This window comes from Colobus angolensis, unplaced genomic scaffold, assembly GCF_000951035.1.
Source record: "Colobus angolensis palliatus isolate OR3802 unplaced genomic scaffold, Cang.pa_1.0 Scaffold130, whole genome shotgun sequence".
Lineage (NCBI taxonomy): Eukaryota > Metazoa > Chordata > Mammalia > Primates > Cercopithecidae > Colobus > Colobus angolensis.
Window position 1 is genome coordinate 1,847,345 of NW_012114253.1, and position 7,074 is coordinate 1,854,418.

A 7,074-nucleotide genomic window follows, 5' to 3' on the forward strand; every position below is an offset into this window, starting at 1 on the left:
CATACCTGGCTAATTTTTGTATTTTTAGTAGAGATGGGGGTTTCATCATGTTGGCCAGGCTGGTCTCGAACTCCTGACTGCAGGTGGTCCACCCGCCTTGGCCTCCCAAAGTGCTGGGATTACAGGTGTGAGCCATGGCCTTCTAATTTATTCTTATTTTTTAGTGACAGGGTCTTGCTCTGTAACCCAGATTGGAATGCAGTGGCGTGATCTTAGCTCACTGCAGCCTCGGACTCCCGGGCTCAAGTGATCCTCCTGCCTCAGCCTCCTGAGTAGCTGGAACTACAGGCATGTATCACCATGCTTGGCTAAGTTTTGTTTGTCTGTTTTTGTTTAAGAGATGGTATCTCACTATGTTGCCTGGGCTGGTCTCAAACTCCTGGCCTCAAACAACCCTCCTGCCTCGGCTTGCCAAAGTGCTGGGATTACAGGTGTGAGCCACTGTGCTCAGCCAGCTATGTTCCTTCTGGAGGCTCTAAGGGAGAATCTGCTTCTCCCCTAGCTGCCTTTTCCAGCGCCTAGAGGCCACCTGCATTCCTGGGCTCATGGTTTCTTCCTCTGTCTTCAGAACCAGCAGCTTAGCATCTTTTCTCTCTGATTTCTAGCCTCTCTTTTCAGAGATAGGGTCTCAGGCCAAGGTAGCTCACACTGTAATCCCAGCACTTTGGGAGGCTGAGGCAGGAGGATCACTGGAGCCCAGGAGTTCGAGGCTGCAGTGAGCTGTGATTGTGCCACTGCACTCCAGCCTGTGTGACAGAGTGAGACCCTGTCTTGAATAAATAGGTGGATGGAGAGATAGAGGGATAGTAATGAAGTCTTGCTTTGTTACCCAGACTGAACTCGAACTCCTGGCCTCGAACCATCCAACTCCTGCCTCAACCTCCTGAGTAACTGGGATTATAGACATGCGCCACCACACCCAGCTTCTGCCTCCTCCTTATAAGGACTCTTGCAATTACCCTGGGCCCACTCAGAGAATCCAGGACAATCTGATGTCAAGATCCTTAACTTAATCACATCTGCACAATCCCTTTTGCTACATAAGGTAATGTATTGACATAATTAACAGGGATTGAGAAATGGACATCTTTGGGGGTTTCACTACTCGGCCTGTAACACCTGCTGATAAACTACAGTATACTTCTTTGTTTACCATCTACCATCTTTAAAAAAAAAAAGGGCTCTCACTGTGTTGCCCAGGCTTGTCTCAAAATCTTGGGCTCAACCAATTCTCCCACCTCAACCTCCCAAAGTGCTGGGATTACAGGTGTGAGCCACCGCTCCTGGCCCCATCTGTGTTCTCAAGGGCGGGTTGTAGACTCCTCAGGGATGATTTGTATCTGTATTCACAGTGCTTAGGACAATGCATAGCTAATAGCAAGTGCTCAATAAATATCTATTTTTGAAAGAACATCTGGCTTTTTAGCTGTGGCTGTGTCTGCCCGCTCTTGGTATATGTGCCAACCAGCAACACTGCTGGTCTTTGAAAGCACTTGCTCCCTATGTGATGGGCAGTATCAACAATGCCTGGGGTGGTTTGGAGGAGGGCACTGGGCAGCCCCTCAACCCGGGCAGGCTGAAATGGGAGCTCCACGCCTCTTCCATCAGACATTTTTCATAGGCTGCTTCAGTGCAATTCCATTGAATTCCTCCGTGTTTACCGAGCCCTGAGGTGACAGGCGTGGTCCCACCCTGCCACTCCAGGAGATGTCTAGAAAGAGCATCATCGCCCTCAGATTTGAACCAGAGATTTATCTTTAGTCTGGAAAATGGTATTTGTTACCATAGCAACCAGACTTCTAAAAAAATGGATGTCAAGTAACATGCGGATCCCAGTGCTCATGGCAACCGCCATTCTGCATATTTTGGGGAGAAAATGTGCCTCGCCTTTCTCCTGCCTGTGAGTTGGGCAGTGGGGAGGTGAGGTTAACACCAGGTTTCCTTCTAGAATTGATGAGACACTGAGGTTTTTGGTTAGTGGAGTTAGAGGCTGGACCCCTCTCCGACTCCCACTGTGAAAGCAGCTCTCTTCTACAAAGTCACATAATCAATGCCTTTCCCCAATTATTTGGAAGGAGGTCTCTCTTCTGCTCTTGCCTTCTTTGATGCTGCTCAAATCCCTGGAGACATTCTTGGATTCTACCAGGAACACACATGATAACAGATACACACACACACACACACCCTGTGCACTGAGAATCTGACAGGTGCGGGCATCACCATTCATCCATTCTCCTATGTATTTGCTCGTTGATTCATTCGTGCCTTCTCTTAGTAAATATTCATTAAGTGCCTACTACGTATCTAGCTCTGTGCTGGAGACTTGGAAGCAAACAGGGCATGATTAAGGATGTGATTCTCACTCTCCAGCCCCGTATTACAGAAGAAATAATAACACATTCATTACTCAACAGCTTCACTGAAAGAGGCGTGCACGGGAAGGAAGGGAGTGATTAACTGTAGCAGAGATGTGGGTGGTGGGTGGAAATCAAAGAATTTAGCCTTGTTTTAGGTTCTCTTACAGAAAAGATTGGTCAAACTGTATTCCTTCCAGGAAGATTTAAGAAAAGTCCTCTAACAAGTTTCCCGGAGGCATCTTTGATTACCCCATCGCTTCAATTGAAGATGCAGATTCTCTCCATTATAATGTTTCTGAAATCAGAATGTTTCTCGTGACTGATGTGTATATTTAATGAAGTGTCTCTTTTCCTATCCCCAATTAAATTGGTGGTGTGTCTTACAATCAATGGTGTCCTACAATCAAGGATATTTGAGATTTCCCGTTTTTACTCCCAATATTCATTAGTAACTAAGCCTGAGTCCTCAGAGAATCTTCTTGGCCTTGGACTTCTGCTCACATTTCCTCCCTGAAGAAGTGTAGCTTTCCCCATTAAAGACAGTGTATGGTTTCAGCTAGAAGGCTTTTGAGGGACTTCTGTGCATTTGTTGGCAGTTGAGTTAGTATTGAGGAGCATGCATTCTGCAGCTAGATTGCCTTGGTGAATTTCCAGGAGCCATCCCTTTCTAATTTGTGGCCCTCTCTGAGCCTCAGCATCCTCATCTATAAGATCGTAAGATTACTTACCTTTAGTGTTAATTATCCTTCAATTAATCAATTCAACACGTACGTACTGAGTGTCTACTGTGTTCAAGAACTATGAAAAAGGTGGAAATGTGAAAGTGGACAAACCACACAAAATTCCTGCCCTTGTGAGCTTACATTCTATTGGAGAAGACCAATGGTAAACATGCAAATTATTCAAATGTAATACATTAGCTGGTAATAAGTGCTCTGGAGAAAAATGAAGCAGGGAAGGGGGTAGGGACAGCCAGTGCAAGGGAGTTATGAATAGCAGTTAGGATTAGGTTTGGTTGGGAGTAACGAAAAAACCAAACAGTGGCTCAAAAAAGACAAAGGTTCACTTTGCTATAATAAATATGAGAAGTCCAGGGTGGCTTTACAGCCACTGGGGACCCAAGTGTCTTTTATCTTCTTGCTTTGTCATCCTCAATACCTAGCTACTACCTCATGGTCAAAGATGGATGCTGGAGCTCCAACTGTCTTGACTACATTCCAGTCAACAGAGAGAAAGAAAGAATGTGCCTCTTTCCCTTTAAGAACATTCCCTAGAAGGCCGGGCACAGTGGCTCACGCCTGTAATCCCAGTACTTTGGGAGGCTGAGGCAAGTGGATCACCTGAGTCAGGAGTTTGAGACCAGCCTGACCAACATGGAGAAACCCCATCTCTACTAAAAATACAAAATTAGCTGGGCGTGGTTGCACATGGCTGCAATCCCAGCCACTTGGGAGGCTGAGGCAGGAGAATCATTTGAACCCAGGAGGTGGAGGTTGCAGTAAGCTGAGATTGCGCCATTGCGCTCCAGCCTGGGTAACAAGAGCAAAACTCTGTCTCAAAAAACAAAACAAAACAGAACAAAAAACATTCCCTAGAAGTTTGATGTGACATTTTACTTTCTTTTCCCTTGGCCAGAACTTAGTCACACGGTTATACCTCTGCAAGGAGGGCTGAGAAAGGCAGTTTTTAAGTGCCCAAAGAGTAGAAATTTTTTTTTTTTTTTTAAACCAGGTAACAATGGATAGAACAAATACGGGGCAAAATTAGCTGTCCCTGAGTGGAATCTGCACAGGTTATCACAAAGATTTGATCAGATGATGCATGCAAAGGATTTAGCACAGAATAAGCATTTGATAAACATTAGTTGTCTTTTGACATAACGTTTTCTCAGTGTACGTGTTCTTGGTAAACAGTGAGCAGATGAGGAAAATGAAGGCTCAGGGGTCTTAGGGACCAACCTGTGGCTACTTGAAAGGTGGCAGATCCTGTCCTGTGGGCATCGAGATGCTAGAAACCATCCCCCAGCGGGCACTGTGGCTGGTGGGGCATGGAGGCTGTGCTCCGCAAGTGCTGCCCGCTGATTTCTGGGCCTGGGACTACTTCTCCAGCAGGTGGGCTTGTGGTCTCTCTTCCAGGATCACCCATGGTTTGTTGGCTTTTCAGAGCAGTTTCTCTTACTCTGACATGCCTCTGCCCGAAACAATCCTTGCTGCTTACAGAATAGAATCCAAACTTTACCATTCCTGGCACTGAATAGGCATTTAATGCAAATGTATTAAAATAATGAACTCAAGGGCCTCTATGAGCTGGTTCTAATTTCTCCTTTCTAATTTATCTCTTTCCCCATTGCCTCTTCCTGCCCCTGAGTGGAATCTATTCTGTAATTCAATAGCTGCATTTTTTTTTTTCTTTTCTTCTCTTTTTTTTTTTTTTTTTGAGACAGAGTCTCACTTTGTCGCCTAGGCTGGAGTGCAGTGGCGGGATTTTGAATCACTGCAATCTCCGCCTCCCGGGTTCAAGTGATCCTCTTGTCTCAGCTTCCTAAGTAGCTGGGATTACAGGCACGCACCACCATGCCTGGCTAATTTTTGTATTTTTAGTAGAGACGTGGTTTCTCCATGTTGGTAAGGCTGGTCCTGAACTCCTGACATCAGATGATCAGCCCACCTCAGCCTCCCAAAGTACTGGGATTACAGGCATGAGCCACCGTGCCCGGCCGCTTTTTTTTTTTTTTCTTATTTTTATAACTGGAACAAATATAGTTGCATTTTAAAAGAAACCTCAGATTATCAAACTGTGTGATTTAAAAATAATTGTTTCAATAGGAAGATAAAAATAAAGGCTAGAGTATTTCAGACTTGAAATACTAACAGTTGTCTTGGTCTGCCCATCAGACCCTCCTGTCTTGTGGTCTCAGCCTCCAGCACCTAGACCATGGGGGTGAGTTCTGTCCAACACTGGGCAAATATATTATCACCACAGTGATTGGTCCAGGCATGCACACTGGCCCAAGATAGCCAATGGGAAGTCTTTCTCCTAGTCCTCTGCCTCCCCCTAGTTCTGCTTACAAGACAAAGAGCTTAGCCTGGTGCTGTATATGACTATGAACTAATTGTAAGGAGAAAGACTAATGGTGGTAGGAGAGACTGAAGCAAACTGGCAGAGAAAAGCAGAGGAGAGAATGAGGAGGGAGACAGGAGGAGGCAGCGGGAGAGAAGAGTAAATAAATATGGGTGCATTTGAACCCTGGGTCCATGTGCACTCTGGGCCAGCTTCATCACTGTGCCTTTTCTAGTTTGGCTATTGAGCCTGTAATTTTTCCTTTTTGGCTTAAGCTAGTTTGAGTTGGATCAGAAGTGGGAACAGAGCAAGTCAAATGAGGCACTTGAGGAGCAGAATTGAAGGAGGCATCTTTACAAGCCTGACAGTGAGCACCTTCCTACATTTCTCACCCTGAGCTCCTCACTGGCCTCCTCTTAGTCTTGACTTTGAGTTGCGTTTTAATAACTTGTAACCAAACAAATTCTTGGCTAATATAAGCTCTACTTGTTATTTTCAATAAATAACGAATTCTTGGCTAATATAAGCTCTACTTGTTATTTTCAAATTGCAAGTTAAAAACATTATATTAGTTGATCCAGTTGGTCAAATACACCTCAATTTTTTTAGGCTGCATTATTTTAAATTGGGGACAAAGATCTTATTAACATATCACCTAGACACCATTTCACCCACTGCTTTTTGTAGGCTGCCAGTCTCTTGTCTGCCTCTTCAGCAGTGGTGAGGTGGATACCCTTTCCTCGGGAGAGAAATCCACGCTTTGTTGCCCTTGCCAATAACAAAAATGCTGGAAAGCCAGGTGGCAAAGCTGTTGCTGTTGGCATCTTTCACATGAACCACATCAAAAGATGCAGGTGCCTCTCTCTGTTGGTGATCACACCAATTCTTCCCCGGTTCTCACCTCCAGTCACCATCCACAGGTTACCAGTGTCGAACTTGATGACATCAGTATTCTTGTCACTCTCCAAATCAACTTCAATGGTGTCATTCACCTTGATGAGGGGACCAGGGTAGGGGATGGTGCCAGCATCATCGGTCACCAGATGAGGGATTCCTTTTGTACCCACAAGATTTTTCTCACTTTGCACAATTTGCACTTGGCCTCCTCAGCTGTAATACGGTGAATGGCAAAGTGATCCTGATGTTACAGATCAGACGGAAATTCTCTCTGGTCTTGTCGATGATGACATCTGTGAATCCAGCACTGTAGGTTCTATCAGTTTGGACCTTGTCATCAATCTTAATGAGCCACAGCATCCAAATCTTTAGTTCGTCTCCGTCAGGGCATACTTAATTCTGTTTCTTAGGAAAAATGATGAGGGGTAGACACACTCTCAGCTTGTGGGGACTGGTGGATGGATGAGGAGCAAACACACCAGTCAGTGTCCCCAGCATCCATTGCTTTGAGCTACTACCACTTCAGATGCTTCTTGGGACCATAACCCATGGCTACCTTAGGCATGGAAAGAAGTTCACCTTCCTCCCCTAAAGATTCAGTGAACAGGCCGGGCGTGGTACCTCACGCCTGTGATCCCAGCACTTTGGGAGGCTGAGGTGGGTGGATCAACTGAGGTCAGGAATTTGAGACCAGCCTGGCCAACATGGTGAAACCCCGTCTCTACTAAAAATACAAAAAATTAGCTGGGCGTGGTGGCGA

The 7,074-nt window shown here is 45.4% G+C and overlaps 1 pseudogene; it reads right to left on the reverse strand.

Annotated features, from left to right (window-relative positions):
• Nucleotides 1-5,484: 5,484 nt before the first annotated feature.
• Nucleotides 5,485-6,864, reverse strand: LOC105506052 (annotated as a pseudogene).
• Nucleotides 6,865-7,074: the final 210 nt, after the last annotated feature.